Source organism: Odocoileus virginianus, chromosome 18, assembly GCF_023699985.2.
Source record: "Odocoileus virginianus isolate 20LAN1187 ecotype Illinois chromosome 18, Ovbor_1.2, whole genome shotgun sequence".
Taxonomy (NCBI): domain Eukaryota; kingdom Metazoa; phylum Chordata; class Mammalia; order Artiodactyla; family Cervidae; genus Odocoileus; species Odocoileus virginianus.
Window position 1 is genome coordinate 773,013 of NC_069691.1, and position 13,090 is coordinate 786,102.

General features: G+C 43.0%; 1 protein-coding gene across 2 annotated transcripts in view; it reads right to left on the minus strand.

The window, feature by feature from the left end:
- The window catches only part of TDRD7 (tudor domain containing 7), a 93,494-nt gene extending 81,030 nt beyond the window's left edge, over positions 1-12,464 (minus strand). Inside the window, exon 1 of one of the 2 annotated variants that reach the window (XM_070480225.1) lies at positions 12,331-12,464. The gene's annotated coding sequence lies outside the window, so the exon portion shown is untranslated. The remainder of the gene's footprint in view (positions 1-12,330) is intronic. The other variant, XM_070480224.1, reaches the window with a different exon arrangement.
- Between the last annotated feature and the right edge of the window lie 626 nt (positions 12,465-13,090).

Consider the following 13,090-nt stretch of genomic DNA (forward strand, 5'->3'; position numbering starts at 1 on the left):
AAAAAGTTAAGGAAAATAATGTATGTATTGGCAATGATCTCATCAATAGCATATGAATAAAAATGTGTATGAATAACATTGTAAAAATTAGTAATTCAGTAATTCTGCTTTTAAGAAGTACAGAGGAAATTTGTTATGTTTGTTAATGTTGCATTTATTGCAGCGGAAGTCAGAAGAGTGTGTTGAAGCTTTTTGTATTTGCTGTATGAGTGTTTTGTAAAACCTTGAAAATGGTCTGAGATAGTAGTACCAGGGAGCATTTCTTATGACTTATTTTATATCACTTGTTTTCCTCATCCTAAAAAGTTAAATAAAATCTGTTTAATAAAAAAAAAAATCCTTCAAGCTAGACCTCAACAGTATAAGAACCAAGAACTTCCAGATGTACAAGTTGGATTTAGAAAAAGCAGTGGAACAAGAGATCAAATTGCTAACACCCATCCACTGGATCATAGAAAAAGCAAGAGAGTTCCAGAAAAACATCTACTTCGTGCTTCACTGACTACACTGAAGCCTTTGTGTGAATCACAACAAAATGTGGAAAAAACTCTTAAAGAAATGGGACTACCAGACCACCCTACCTGCCTCCTGAGAAACCTGTAGCTAGGTCAAGAAGCAACAGTTAGAACCGGACATGGAACAATGGACTGGTTCCAAATTGGGAAAGGAGTATGTCAAGGCTGTATATTGTCACCCTGCTTATTTAACTTTAATGCAGAGTATATCATCAGAAACACTGGGCTGGATGAAGCACAAGCTGGAATCAAGACTGCGGGGAGAAATATCAGTGAACTCAGATATCCAGATGACACCACCCTTATGGCAGAAAGCAAAGAAGAACTAAAGAGACTCTTGCTGAAAGTGAAAGAGGAGGGTGAAAAAGTTGGCTTAAAACTCAACATTCAAAAAACCGAGATCATGGCATCCGGTCCCATCACTTCATGGCATATAGATGGGGAAACAATGGAAACAGTGACAGACTTTATTTTCTTGGGCTCCAAAATCACTGCAGATGAAATCACTGCAGCCATGAAATTAAAAGACACTTGTTCCTTGTAAGAAAAGCTATGACAAACCTAGTCAGCATATTAAAAAGCAGAGACATTACTTTGCCGACAGAGGTCCGTCTAGTCAAAGCTATGGTTTTTCCAGTAGTCATGTATGGATCTGAGAGTTGGGTCATAAAGAAGGCTGAGCACTGAAGAAATGATGCTTTCAAACTGTGGTGTTGGAGAAGACTCTTGAGAGTCCCTTGGACTGCAAGGAGATCAAACCAGTCAATCAATCCTAAAGGAAATCAACCCTGAATATTCATTGGAAGGACTGATGTTGAAACTGAAACTCCAATACTTTGGCCACCTGATACGAAGAGCTGACTCACTGGAAAAGACCCTGATGCTGGGAAAGACTGAGGGAAGGAGAAGGGGATAACAGAGGATGAGATGGTTGCATAGCATCACTGACTGAATGGACATGAATTTGAGCAAACTCCAGGAGATGGTGAAGGACAGGGAAGCCTGGCATGCTGCAGTCCACCAGATCACAAAGAGTCAGACACTGACTGAGCGACTGAACACCACCACCACCTATAGACCTATAAACCAAAAGTGGTGACTTTTACTTTACATAAAGTAGATCTCAATAAACCCGAAAAAAGTTCCTTCAAGCTGTGCCCTTTTCGCAGTCAACTTTCTCCCCATCACACATATATTGTCCTGCCTCCAATCTGTCCAGAGATCTGCTGTCAGTACAGATTAGGACTGAGAAGGCAATGGCAACCCACTCCAGTGCTCTCGCCTGGAAAATCCCATGGACAGAGGAGCCTGGTAGGCAAGAGTCCATGGGGTCACGAAGAGTAGGACACGACTGAGCGCCTTCACTTTCACTTTTCACTTTCATGCATTGGAGAAGGAAATGGCAACCCACTCCAGTGTTCTTGCCTGGAGGATCCCAGGGACAGTGGAGCCTGGTGGGCTGCTGTCTATGGGGTCGCACAGAGTCAGACATGACTGAAGTGACTTAGCAGCAGTAGCAGTGTTCCTGAATATCATCCATGTTACTACAGTTACCAGGAGTTTGTTGCTTTTTATTGCTGAGTAGTATTCCACTGTATGGATATACCACCATTTGTTCATCCATTCAGGTGTTGATAGACATGTGGGTTGTTTCCACTTTTGGAGTATTAAAAGTTCAGCTACTTGCACTGTATATGATAGCTAGGACATGGAAGCAACCTAGAAGTCCATCAGCAGATGAATGGATAAGAAAGCTGTGGTACACAAACACAGTGGAATATTACTCAGCTGTTAAAAAGAACACATTTGAATCAGTTCTATGAGGTGGATGAAACTGGAGCCTATTACACAGAGTGAGGTAAGTCAGAAAGAAAAACACCAATACAGTATACTAATGCATATATATGGAATTTAGAAAAGTGGTAATGATGACCCTATATGCAAGACAACAAGAGACACAGATATAAAGAACAGACTTTTGGACTCTGTGGGAGAAGGCGAGGGTGGGATGATTTGAGAGAATAACATTGAAACATGTGTATTACCATATGTGAAATAGATGACCAGTCCAAGTTTGATGCATAAAACAGGGCACTCAAAACCAGTGGGACAACCCAGAGGGATGGGATGGGGAGGGAGGTGGGAGGGGGGTTCGGGATGGCGGACACATGTACACCCATGGCTGATTCACGTCAATGTATGGCAAAAACCACCACAATATTGTAGAGTAATGAGCCTCCAACTAAAATAAATAGATAATTTTTTAAAAAGGTCAGGTGCTTTCCACTATGCAAAACAGTACAGACTTTCTTCAGAAAACTAAAAATAGAGTTATCATATGATCCAGCAATCCCATTCCTGGGCATACACTGGGACAAACTATAATTCAAAAAGATACTTACACCCTATGTTCATAGCAGCACGATTCACAATAGCTAAGACATGGAAATAATCTTAATATCCATAGACAGATGAACAGATAAAGAAAATGTGCTACGTATATACAACAGAATATTGCTCAGTCATAAAAACAAATGAAATAATGCCATTTGCAGCAATATGGATATAAGTAGAGATTATTATACTAAGTGAAGTCAGTCAGAAAGAGAAAGATAAATATCATATGATATCACTTATATGTGGAATCTAAAATATAGCACAAATGAACACATCTATGAGACAGAAACAGACTCACAGACATACAGAACGGTCTTACGGTTGCGAAAGGGGAGAGGGGTGAGAGAGGAGTGAACTGGGAGCTTGGGGTTAGTATTAACAGACACAAACTATTACATTCAGAATGTATAAACAATAACGTCCTGCTGTATAACACAGGGAACTGCATGCGATCTCCTGAGATAAACCATAATGAGAAAGGATACATTAAAAAGAAGGATGTATATATGTGTATGACTGAGTCACTCTGCTGTGCAGCAGAAACAACCCAGAACAACACTGCAAATCCACCACAGTTCAGTAAAAGAGTAAATAAAGCTGCTCTGCAAAGCTATTTTTCTTATTCTTGTGTAAGCTCTATTTTCTGAAAATTTAATATCCATAATAACTACACAAGGAATGTACTATCCTCATTCTGCAGATGAGAAAACCAAATTCAGAGATGTTAAGTAATCAACATATTACAGGATATATGGAAGCCAGGATTTTAATCCTGGCCTATTTTATCATTTTACCCTGACTGGTACTGAAAAACAGAACTTATGCTTGCCGAGGAGGAGAAGGGTGGGACTATACTGAAGCCTGTGACTATGCGGATCATAACAAACCTGTCTCCTGAGAACCGGGTCAAGAAGCCACAGTTAGAAGCCTGTAGGGAACAGCTGACTGGCTCAGGGCTGAGAAAGGAGTACAACAGGGCTGCTGACTGTCCCACTGTGTGTTTAACTTACACACAGAGCACGTCACGTGAACCACTGCGCTGGATGAGTGACAAGCTGGAATCAAGACTGCCAGGATAAACACCAACAACCTCAGATATTTGGATGATGCCACTGTAAAGGCAAAAAAGATCTTCATGACCCAGATAACCACGATGGTGTGATCATTCATCTAGAGCCAGACACCCTGGAATGTGCAGTCAAGTGGGCCTTAGGAAGCATCACTACAAACAAAGCTAGAGGAGCTGGTGGAATTCTAGTTGAGCTATTTCAAATCCTGAAAGATGATACTGTGAAAGTGCTGCACTCAATATGCCAGCAAATTTGGAAAACTCAGCAGTGGCCACAAGACTGGAAAAGGTCAGTTTTCATTCCAATCCCAAAGAAAGGCAATGCCAAAGAATGTTCAAACTACTGCACAATTGCACTCATCTCATACGCTAGCAAAGTAATGCTCAAAATTCTCCAAGCCAGGCTTCAGCAATACGTGAACCATGAACTTCCAGATGTTCAAGCCGGTTTTAGAAAAGGCAGAGAAACCAGAGATCAAATTGCCAACATTCACTGGACCATGGAAAAAACAAGAGAGTTCTAGAAAGACATCTATTTCTGCTTTATTGACTGCCAAAGCCTTTGACTGTGTGGATCACAATAAACTGGAAAATTCTGAGAGAGATGGGAATACCAGACCACCTGACCTGCCTCTTGAGAAACCTGTATGCAGGTCAGGAAGCAACAGTTAGAACTGGACATGGAACAACAGACTGGTTCCAAATAGGAAAAGGAGTACGTCAAGGCTGCTTAATTAACTTATATGCCGAGTACATCATGAGAAACGCTGGGCTGGAAGAAGCACAAGCTGGAATCTAGATTGCTGGGAGAAATATCAATAGCCTCAGATATGCAGATGGCACCATCCTTATAACAGAAAGTGAAGAAGAAATAAAGAGCCTCTTGATTAAAGTGAAACAGGAGAGTAAAAAAGTTGGCTTAAAGCTCAACATTCAGAAAACTAAGATCATGGCATCTGGTCCCATCACTTCATGGCAAATAGATGGGGAAATAGTAGAAACAGTAGCTGACTTTTATTTTTTTGGGCTCCAAAATCACTGCAGATGGTGATTGCAGCCATGAAATTAAAAGACACTTACTCCTTGGAAGGAAAGTTACGACCAACATAGACAGCATATTAAGAAGCAGGGACATTACTTTGTGAACAAAGGTGAGTCTAGTCAAGGCTATGGTTTTTCCAGTAGTCATGTATGGATGTGAGAGTTGGACTATAAAGAAAGCTGAGTGCAGAAGAATTGATGCTTTTGAACTGTGGTGTTGGAGAACTCTTGAAGAGTCCCTTGGACTGCAAGGAGATCCAACCAGTCCATCCTAAAGGAAATCAGTCCTGGGTGTTCACTGAAAGGACTGATGTTGAAGCTGAAACTCCAATATTTTCGCCACCTGATGTGAAGAGCTGACTCATTTGAAAAGACCCTGATGTTGGGAAAGATTGAAGGCAGGAGGAGAAGAGGACGACAGAGGATGAGATGGTTGGATGGCATCACCGACTCAAAGGACAGGAGTTTGGGTAAACTCCAGGAGTTGGTCATGGACAGGGAGGCCTGACGTGCTGCAGTTCAAGGGGTCGCAAAGAGTCAGACACGACTGAGTGACTGAACTGAATGGCAAAAAGTGAAGAGGAACTAAGAGACTCTTGATGAGGGTGAAGGAGGAGAGTGAAAAAGCCAGTCCCATCATTTCCTGCAAATAAAAAGGGAAAAGGTGGAATAAGTGGCAGATTTCCTCTTCCTGAGCTCGAAAACCACTGCAGCTGGTGACTGCAGCCATGGAATTAGAAGAAGATTGTTTCTTGGCAGGAAAAGTTATGACAACCTAGACAGTGTGTTAAAAACCACTGTGGACTTTGTGGACAAAGGTCCATATAGTCAAATGTATGGTCTTTCCAGTAGTCATGTATGGATATGAGAGCTAGATAATAAAGAAGGCAGTGTTACAGTGTTAGTCACTCAGTCATGTCTGACTCTTTGCAACCTCATGGACTGTAGCTTGTCAGGTTCCCCTGTCCATGGAATTTTCCAGGCAAGAATACTGGAGTGGGTTGCCATTTCCTTCTCCAAAGAATTGATGCTTTTGAACTATGGTGCTGGATTAGACATTTGAGAGTCCCCTGGAAAGCAAGGAGATCAAACCAGTCAATCTTAAACAAAATCAACACTGAATACTCTTTGGAAGGACTGATACTGAGGCTGAAGTGCCAATACTTTGGCAACCTAATGTGAACAGCTGACTCATTGGAAAAGAACCTGATGCTGGGAAAGACTGAGGGAAGGAGGAGAAGGGGATGACAGAGGATGAGATGGTTGGATGACATCACCAATTCAATGGCCATGAACTTGGGCAAACTCCGGGAGATGGTGAGGGACAGGGAAGCTTGCCATGCTGCAGTCCATGGGGGGTGAAGAGTAGGACATGATTTGGGGACTGAGTATGGGGACTGAGTAACAACTTTCTGACTTGAATGTGAGCTCATGGAGGCAGGGATTTGGATGGGTTTTGTTCACTGCTGAATCCCTAGTGCCTAGCCCACAACCAGAGCTCAGTAAATCCTGAGTGAGTGAATGAAAAATTCTCTATCTAGCTAACACCACTCCTTTTCTCTCCTACTCACTAAAATAATAGCATATTGTATGCAGGCAGTTAAAGGAATAATCCTCAGTTTAATTTTAAAAAATTACTTTCAAATTTTAATGGCTGTTGTAAACTGATTGAGACAGTTAATTATGTCAAATTATGATTGAGATCCATCACATAGATTATTTCTGGGCCTTTCCACTCTGACTCCAAGTTCTCAATGAGCAGGCTCAGGTCTGGGCCATAGAGTTACTGCAAGAAGTTCACACACCTCGATGTGTAAGCATGTACTGCTTGAACACTGGTAAATGTCTCATACTAACATGTATTCCTATTTCTCAAACAATATGCAGATATGGTTGAGATTCAAAAACACAACTTTGTGAATGAATTGAAAATGCATTCAATTCATTCAGTTCAAAAGCTATGAATTTTCAATAGCTTTCTGTAGTTACATATTTTGTCAACCAGTGGATATTAGAAGTACAACTACTTGTGTGTGAAGTTTCACAAAGTTTTTTTAAACATTAACAAAAGCCACTTGAGGAGACTGGGAAGCAACACTTGACCACATGACTACAATGAAAAGCATTTCTCTCCCTCCCCTTTTTTAAGCATGCTATTTTCATGGAATACTATAATTCTCCATTAGTAAACAGTGTTTTGGAGGGAAGAGCAGTCCATTGGACTATATGACTGAGGATTTCAAAGCTGGTGAGAAGTGTAATAAAACCTGGAGGGGTGAACGTGGCTGTGTATCTTGTTTAGATGGACGTCTTACTCTCGGGTCTGTGTTCTCAGGTCTGTCCAGTTTGCAATTTCTACCTTAGCAATTATCAGTTCAGGCACTGAACAAAAACAATGTTACAACTAAAGCTTAAAAAAACTGATGTTATTTTCTAACCTCCTACACAGCTTTGGAATGCTCTAAGTTTTGTTAATTCCTTGGTTATCATGGCATTTTCTCAGCTTTCCTGAAGATGGCAGTTATTCTCAAGAACTTTTATAAAATGTATATACAGAAGAGTACTTTCCTCTAACTATAAAAATCAAGTTTATTATCTTGGATGTCATCCATTAGAAGAGTAGAAGAAAGCTTACCACAGGAATTTCAGCTCAGTGCAGAGCCTCAACGGCAATCCTTCCAAAGTGGTTCCCCGACTGCTTAAGCTGCCATTTTGTTCTTTCAATCTTTCTCCTTATTTCTACTCTCTAAAAGTGTTGTGATTAGAGTTTAAGAGAATTCAATTTACTTTGAGAATGTTATGCAAGCCCTGATGATGGTAAGTTAGGCTAGGCTGGGAGAAATAAAGTTGGTCATCTTTTAAAATTCAGGTTAGAATTCTTAAGGGTTTCCCTGGATAATAAAGGGGCTGCTTGAGCTGAGTAAGAATCCCCTGCTTAAGAAGAGTAAAGTGGAGGTGAATCTGGGGAATTATTTAATCAGGATACTTTAATCTCAGAAACTGACCAAGGTCAGCTAGCAAAGACCTCAGTCAAGGAGAAAGAAACAAGCCACAATGATCACAACAGACTGCACTTGACTTTCATGGCCTTCCTCTCACCCTTTCTCCTCCTTTCCTTGCCTCTCTTTCTGAATGATAAGTATCAAAAATAGAGTTATATGTGCTTAGCACAATACTTGGCATTCGGCGGTTATATTTTCCTAGAAGCCTGGTATGGATGGGAAACTACCTATGAATATATGCATTACATGGCTAAGAGTGCAAAGATACAGGCATTGGTGTACTGGAGACATTTTTAGTATAGCATCAAATCTGAAACATTGTAACTTTCCCAGTTTTTCTTACTTGCCTCATTAACATACCTGACCAGGCAAGCTTAGTAAAACCACCAGATCTCCTCTAAGATTTCTCACCTAACTTGTACGCAGAAGTCACTTGACTGCTATGTCAATACAGTGTCCCTGGACCATGGTACGGCAGCACAGGATGGTGGCCTGCCTCAGAGTGGGGAGCTGAGAGAAGCATGGAATGCTTGTGGGCACGTTCTCACCATCTCCACACTGCTTAGTTTAAAAATGAGGAAACTGAGGTACAAGGTGATTATTCCAGGACTCACATATTTTTATGGCCAGAACCACAACGAGAATCCAGGTCTGGCTCCCAGACTTAGGCTTGCTTTCAGACAGCTGCTCCAAATGTACAGCATTGGCTTCTGAAAGTAAATCTGACTTGGAGAACATGGAGAGCAACCCTGAGGCATATTTAGTGACTAGCTGTTAAAGTGGCATGAAACGGGGATCTGTCACATTCTGATTTAAGGGTATGGCACTCAAAACCAAAATACTTTCCAACTGCTGTAAAAATTCAATTCTTTTACACTACTCCTTTTCTATTTTGCTACACAATTAATCATGAGAACCCCAAAATGCCAACAATGTGCACCAAGTGGGGCAGGGGGCAGGGGGAAGTAATAACCACCTTTTGGAAAGCAAGGTTTAAACAATGTAAACAGCCTAAAATAACTTTCACTTTCAATATTACATTGTGTAAATTGACAGTTTTTCTAATGCACCCGAAAATGGCCCCTGGAGAGTCTTCTTCTGCAGAAGCAGGTTTCGGTGTCCTCTGGACACCTGCCTTTACCATTAGCTCATCCTCCTTGGCTCAGTCATTTCACATCTGATCTGCTTTCTGTAGCTTTGGTTTCCTCACTTCTGCTGCCCAAAGACCTGTGGTCAAGCTGCTCATGCTCCCATCTATGCTTTCTCCTCTCAGTTTCTCTTTTCTCAAATATTTCCAACTATACTATTTGATTCATTTTCCTTGTTGCATTTTTTAGTGTCATAAATTTGAGCAAAAGAGTGGCACTGAAACTTTAAATAAATCTAAAGAATTATTAGGGTAAACTGAAATCACCAATCTCTCATATCTTCTTTAGTCAGCTACTCAATTTTTAGTGTCTCCTTAGGGCACATCCTTCTGGTAAATGGTTGCCCTTCTCCATGAAGATACTACTTTAGCAATGAGTCAGGCCCCTAAAATCCAGAATGTGTGTGCTGAAAAGACTTTAGGCATCATCTAGTCTATCCCAAACCCCTCATTATGCATCAATAAATTGAGCCTAAAAGAAGGAAGGTTTTTGTCTAAGACCCTTTGGAGGCAGTTTCTCATCCGGCAACAGTTTACATGTTATCTTTTATTTCCAATTACAGTCTATTTGTTACCACCTGAGTTACTCCTTTACCAACTCTTTTTTTTTTAAGATAGTAATTAATGCCCTCAGGTGGTGATATACTTCCTTCAGAGGGCAGTTTTCCTTTTTATTACTATAATTTCAACCTCCAAATTATACATGCATTACTAATTACATAGTATGAATAAATAACAGCTCTCCATATATCTACATACTGGAGAAAAAGCTCTGAGATCATAAGTGGCTTAGTTAGGAGTTTGGGCCTTAATCCCAGTTCTGCTTCTAATTAGCTATGACCCTTTGAGGAAGTCACTTCAGGTTGTTTTTTTTCATATGGAACCCAAGGAGGAAGGTTCCATGGTTCTCAACCTTCCCTGGAGTCCTTCAAGTGCTGAAAGAGGGTCCAAAGATCTAATGAAAATGGGTTTGCTTCCTCTGGACAAAGCTGCAGAGCTAAAATACTGAGTTTGCTTTGGGGCCCCACTGATTATTTTGTGCCAATCAGAAGCACTAACTGCCGTATATCCTGACATACACCTTTAGCTAAAAATGACAAATTACTTTTAAGTGGTTTATTTGAAAGACAAATTTTTTAAAAAATTGGCCCGATGAGGAAACAGTGAAAAGAACAAAGCTTTTCAAAGCACAAAGGTGGGAATAGAAGGAGGAGAAAGTCAGTTTTGCATAAAGAAAGAAAAATCAGTTCATATAAATATGAAATTAGATTTCACTCCAAGCACCAAGGAACTGTCCTTTCTGTATTTATGTGCTGACCCTGAAAGTGTCCAGAAGCAAAGCGCTCACTCTACATCAAATCTTAGACCTCACAAATAGCAACTGACCAAACACAGAGTAGGCACCTAAGAGTTAAAATACTTATAAACTGTTTTTTTTCTTACATTCATACTAAGTCTCCAACTAGATTATACTGCACAGAGAATTTAAAGAGAGAGAATGTAAAGAGAGGTCCTTCAAGGAGTTTAAATCTCTTGGTACAAAATTCAATAGTTCATTCAGCCATGTTCAACCGATACACTTAAAAGGGCATTAACAAGGATTACATTTCCAATCTACAGGGACTGAAATTCGAAGGCACCACCAACTGCTGCTTCAGAGTCTCGCTGTGTTGAACTAGCAGAGAGGCTGTAGGCCAGCAAAGGGCGCTGCACAAAAGATGTGGGTTCTAATCCAACTGGCCCCAGAGCAATTTCCTTCCCCCAGCTGGGACTATGCATGTAACTGATGCTCCATGAAGGTCACTTGAGTGGAACTGCAAAAATCTCTACCATGGGCTATTTTACACTATATAGAGAATTTAAAAATGTGTCCCTGCATGCAAGAAAACTGAAATCCAATTATGTAAAATATAGGAAGTTTGATGGGAGGAAAAGAATTAACACTTCTTGGCTATTATTTTGAACCAAATGAATTGCAGTAGTTATCTAAGAAAAGCCTTGCAGGGTAAGTTAAATATTTCCAATTGATAAAGAGAAAATCGGGCTCAAAGCAAGCGTATGATTTGTTCAAGAGCATACAATTAATATGCGGAGAAACCCAGAATCCAACGTGAATCTGCAAAGTCCATGCTATTTGCATTATGCAACACCTCCACATCAAAGCAGCCAGGAGTTGGTCTAAGTTTCACTTCTGTCATTAAATTGTTGTGTATCACTTACGCAGGGCACTTTTCTGCAGTCTTTCCTCCTTACCCGCCAACACCAGGGCTGGTGGGTAGGGAGGGAGGGATGACCCAGGTCAGTGGTGTTTTTGTTTCTGTTTTGTAGGGTGGCTTTTAGAACTGGGCCAAGGCTGTTTCGAATAAAGGTATTTCCCTTTCTGGTTCTTTGAAATTGTTTGGGAAGGAGTGGTGTCTGGTTATGTATGGCAATGTACCTACCCCCTCAAGGAAATGGGAGCAAAACAGTTGTGTGGGCTTCAAGCTCCCTCCCATTAAATGAAGGCTGAGAACCTGATCCTTTTGGGGGATTTGGTGAAAGTTGAGAGATACTCACTCATGGATTCATACTTCCCTCCTAACCTGAAGCTCTGTACCCACCCAGGGTTCAGGGTGCTTGCTCACGGTTTGAGAGAAACGGACAGTGTTTGTGTCCTGCATTGCTTAAGCGGCCTGCAGGGGCTCGTCTGTAAAGAGAGGAACTTAAAGAGGACGGTGTAAAAGACGCGAGCTCAAACAGCCAGGGGGCTCGGATATCCCTTGCTCCGGGCGGGCAGCTGAGGCCGGCCGCGCCGGTGCCGGGAACCACTTCCTGGTCAGCACCGTCCGCCCCTTGTCCACACCCACCGCGCGGTATTTCCCTCTGCACTGAGCTTCCCAAGCGGCAGAGGTCCGTCCGACTCCGGGGTGAACGCCCAGACGGTCCCGTCACAGATTTAAAACACAACGCTCTGGAACTCCAACTCCCCTGGCGCCCAGCCCGCTTTGCTCAAGTGGGGACCGGGGCAGCCTCTGCGGCTGCAGGGAAGGGGCCCCAGCCCGTTGGAGTCCCGTTCGGGCGCCTGTCCCGCTAGGAACACAGGTGTGCCGCGCCCGCCCCAAACCTCTTCAGACCGCGCCTGGCACCTGTCGTTCCCGCAGCCGCAGGACCTGCGCTCACCTCGTCCTGAGGGCCCGCGGCCCGTCCCGGCGCCTCTGGGCCCGGCTCCCGCCGCCCTCTTCTTCGCCGCCACAGCCGCGGCAGCCGCCCACTTTCGGTTTCCCCGTACCGCCTGAGGCGCCGCCGCGGCTTGGGAAATCACCTCAAGACCCCGCCCCGCCCTGCTCGGCCCCGCCCCGCTCCGCCCCGCCCCGGGAGCCGCCGGCCTCGGCTCTGCGCACGCGCGGGCGCCGTGGCCGCGTCAGCCCACGCCGGCGTCCGCGCGTGGGAAGGGAAACCGACGCCGTCTAGCGGTTTCTGCGCGTGCCCACGCACGGGCCGGAGAAAGGAGACGGCGGGGGCGCTTCCTCGTGGACCATGCAAGGACTGACTGGCCGGGAGGGCCTTGGACCCGGCCAATCTTATTAGCTTTTACGCGCTCCGGCTATTGCGTTCACGCGTCATAAGTTTCATTCAAGTCTTGCTCATTCCTTCAGTTCTAGAGCAGTTACTTTTTATTCTCCTAGACACCCACCTGGCCCATTCACTTCTTTTAGGTCTTTTCTCAGGCGTCATCCTGGGAGAAGGGTGGCCACACTCTCAAAACTGTTAGTCTCTTCTGACAGTCCCGGTGGGCCTTCTCTGCTTTTTCTCTCCTTGGCACTGTCTAGCACACTAATGCGTGTTTTACTTATCCGTTTACTCCTCAAATTAAAGCTCTGTGAGCTCTGGGATATTCGTTCTGTTCCCTAACCCCTGGCACACAATAGGCTGATTTAAA